Source organism: Sturnus vulgaris, unplaced genomic scaffold, assembly GCF_052056855.1.
Source record: "Sturnus vulgaris isolate bStuVul1 unplaced genomic scaffold, bStuVul1.hap1 Scaffold_118, whole genome shotgun sequence".
NCBI lineage: Eukaryota > Metazoa > Chordata > Aves > Passeriformes > Sturnidae > Sturnus > Sturnus vulgaris.
The window spans coordinates 216,654-220,936 of NW_028276048.1; positions in this window are offsets into that span (position 1 = coordinate 216,654).

The following is a 4,283-nucleotide window of genomic DNA, read 5'->3' on the forward strand; positions in this document are numbered from 1 at the left end:
GCGCTGCCCCTGCTGTGTGATTGATTGACAGCTCAACCAATCAGAGCAGGCTGGGCGCTGCTCCTGCTGTGTGACTGATTAACGGCTCAACCAATCAGAGCTGGGTGGGCGCTGCTCCTGCTGTGTGGGATTGATTGACGGCTCAGCCAATCAGAGCTGGGTGGGCGCTACCCCTGCTGTGTGATTGGCAGATCTGCCAGGCCATGGCTGGGGACGGGGCTCTGTCCCACCTCATTCCAAGGTCTGTCCCAGCCCCGGCCCCACTCGGCCATTCCGAGCATCCCGACGGGTCTGGGGACATTGATGTCATCCAGCCTCTGACAGCGACCATGGGGACACTGCGGAACCTCATGGAACCAAAGAGACCATTTTGACACTCTGGTGCCTCATGCAATCAGGGCCACCTTTGTGAGACTCGGGACCCCAACGGAACCAAGGGTCAGTGATGAAGCTGTGCGGCCCAGAGAACCAAGGAGCCTTTGTTACACAGCAGGGCCACATGGAGCCCAGGGGCCATGGTGACTCTGCAGGACCTTAGGGAAGCAAGGGGCCATTGTTATCACTACTGAAGCAGGGAGAATATTGTGACAAGGAGAATATCGGGACACTACAGGGACTCCTGGAATCAAGGAGTACATTGTGACACTGTGAGGCCCCATGGAACCAAGGCAACATGGAACAGGTCTGGCTGGCTGGGCCTCCCGGGGGCCACCTGGCAAGACTGGCTGATCCTGGAATGTTGAGGACTGCCTCTCATCAGCTCCTGGAGCACTGAGGCTCTGTGCTTTCCTTCCTATGGAAAAGTACCATCCGCTTTTGCAGGTTCCCACGGCTGAAACTGATATTCCCCCTGAAAAAGGACTACATACAAGGCTTGCTCCCAGCCAAAATCTGCTAGGAGTAACAGCTCTGGGTGGCCACCGTTTCCTGAGGGCTGCCTCTCATCTACCACTCTAAGGGTCGGTGTGAAGTTTCCCTCATTTTTGCCTCATGACCCTCTCAAGAAGACCTCAAGGACCCCCGCCCAGGTTGACTCTGGACAATGGTTTTCTGGCCTGCTTGAGGTGGGTGCTTGCCAAGGGACTCTTTGCAGGTGTGTTGTGCTCACTGGACTCTGCTGTCATGGTACCAGCTGAAGCCTGCATGTACTGCACGACCGCACCTGTCTCTTGGAGCACCACACAATGCTCCATAAATCTCCCCGCCTCTTGGCCACAAGCCACTCGCTTTGGAAAAGGACTATAAAAGAGCGATCCTCTGGAGAAGACCCTGAGTACTCCCCACGGATGACCACCCTTCCATTGGCTGGCCCACCATGACCTTGGTCTCGTCTGTTGGTAGCTACTTCCCCCTTCCCCTCCTTTTCTCTCTCTATACTCCGTTTCCTATATCTCTCCCCTCTAGCGCAACTGAATTGTTTGGCATTCAATAAAAATGCATTGCTGTTGTTGAATAAACTGATTTGTCCCCCGCTATTTACCTGTTTGCACCTCTGAGATCGAACAATCCTCGGCCTGTGTTGGCAGATGGTGACACACCCCCACCCCCCCCCCCCATCCCCCATGCCCCTGCTTCTCCCAGTTGATTGCTGATCGTGGTGTGACATGGAATGGAACATCCCTTGGGCCAGTCCAGCCCAGCTGTCCCATCCCTGTTCCCTCAGGAACACTTGCCCATCCCAAGTCCATGGGTTGGAGGGGCTTGCAGACACGCCTCGTGGGGCGAGCACTGTGACAAGGACAGGAGAACAGAACAACATTTACACTTACCAAGGGCAGAGAACAGAAGAGCACAGTCTTGGAGAAACGCACAAAGGATGTAGCCCAGGCAAACGGAGCGTGCACAAAATGCAAGGAGAATGTCAGCTCAGCTCTGCAAGGCTGACAAAAGCAGAAGTTATACACAACAATAATATTGCCCTTCCTCAAAAGCGGGGATCAAAGAGCAGTCACCTAAAAAGGACAGTGCATGTTGAAGACACACTCCAAAGAACCATAGAAGGACTTGTGAGAAGGGGTGCAATTATGGCAAATAAATTCCAGGTGGGGTTAACTAATGAATACATCATCAGTGTGAGTGATAAAAGCTCCGATTGCCTGGTGGCCAGTGCACTCGAGTAGATGAAGGATTGCCCAAGTGACCACCATGGTGTAATAAAGAATACCTGCTCTCAAATCCTCAAAACTGTGTTCAAAAGTTGCTATCCAGCAGATTTCAGTATCAGTGGTGTCCCTGACTCCATTATGCCCCTTGCACACTTTCACGAGGGCCCCTTGGTTCCACGAGGCCCTGCTGGATAACAGTGGACCCTTGGTTCCATTTGGGTCTGTACTGTCAAAATGGCCTCCTTAGTTCTGCACTGCCACAATGCTCTCTCCTTGGTGCCACGAGGCCTTGGTGTGTCACAACAGCCTCTCGGTTCCATGAACTGCCATAGTGTCAGCACGGTCTCTTGCATCTGCAGTATCACGATGGACAATTGGTTACAAGCAGCCGCGCTGTGTCACAACGACTACTTGGTTCATGAGGCCCCACAGTGTCACCATGGCCCCTTGGTTCCCCGAGGCCTCGCTGTAGAACAATGGCCTCTCAGTTCCAGGAGGTTTTGTACTGTCAACAGTGCTCTCCTTGGTTCTACAGTGGCTGCTTGCTTCCATAATTCTTCCTCAGTGTCACAGTGGTCTCCTTGGTTCCATGAGGCTCTGCAATGTCCCAATATCCCATCGTTTCCATGAGCTTCTGTCCCATCAACCATGTCCTTTGCTCCAGTGAGGCCCCGCAACGGCACACCGGACCCTTGGCTCCATGAGGTTCCATAGTGTAACATGGGTGCCTTGATTCCAAGAGGTTCTGCTGGGTCACACTGGACCCTTGGTTCCATGAGGTTCCGTGGTATCGCCATGGTTTCCCTGGATCCGCAGTAGCGCTATGGACCATAGGTTTCATGCAGCTTTGCTGTGCTACAGTGGCTCCTTGGTTCCATCAAGTGCCACTGTGTAACAAGGGAATCTTGGTCCCATGAGGTTCTGGACTGTCACAATGGTGTCCTTGGTTCTGGACTCTAACAACGGACCCTTGGTTCCACGAGGTTCCATTACGTCACAATGCTCTCCTTGGTTCCACAAGGCCTTGCTTTGTCACAATGGACCCTTGGTTCCATGAGCTTCCGTAGTGTAACCATGGTCTCCTGGGATCTGCATTGTCACAATGGACAATTGGTTGCATGGGAGCCTGCTGTGTCACAAGAGAGCCTTAGCTCCATGACGTTCTGGACTGTCACAGTGGTCTCCCTGCTTCAACGAGGCCCTGGAGTGTCTCGAGGGCTGCTTGGTTCTGTGAGCTTCCACAACGTCCCAATGGTCTCCTTGTTTCTGCAGTGTCATAGTGGACTCTTGGTTCCATGAGGTTCCTAAATGTCACAGGTCTCCTTGGTTCCATGTGGCCCTGCTGTGTCACCACAGCCCCTTGGTTCCAGGAGTTTCTGGGCTGTCAACAGTGGTTCCTTTGTTCCAATCAGGCACCGCTGTGTCACACTGCACCCTGGCTTCCATGAAGTTCTTCAGTGTCACAGTGGCCCCTTGGATCCATGCGGTCCCATAGTGTCACCATGGTCTCCTTGGACCTGCATTGTCATCAGGGACCATTGGTTCCACGTGGCCTGGCTGTGTCACAGTGATGTGGATTCCGTAATTGCCTTCAGTGTCACAATGGAGCCTTGTTTCTGTGAGGCTCTCAACTGTCACAATTGTCTCCTTGGTTCCATCAGCCCCCGCTGTGTCACAAGGGTCCCCTTGGTTCCATGAGCACACCAAAGCTTTGCATAAACATTGAGCAGCACCTGCTTAACACACCTGGGAACATCTGTCTGCATTCAAAAGACAGGTCACAGCTGAGAAAGGCACCAGCAGCTTCCATCTGCAACAGAGATGCAGGGAAAGGACAAGGACAGAGAATTCAGCTGCAAGACTCCGAGAATTCTGCATCCAGACATCATTTCTGGTCCCACTGTCCCTAGTAGAAAGGTGTCATCATTCCAGGCAGCCTGTACTCAGCATGTGCTTCTACAGTGGGGATTTGTCGTTTAGGAGACCTGCTCAGGCTTTTCCCTTCTTTCCTCACAAACAGGAATACTTGTCCCGGGCCTGGATGCAGGCAGAGCCCTGAGGAGAGCACGTGCGACATGGTGCAGTGGGCAGGGACAGCCAGCTGCAGAGTTCAGGGGGAAGGGCTTCTGGTGCAGGGCCAGGCATGTCAGTCCCAGCTGGGCCATGTCAGACATGTCC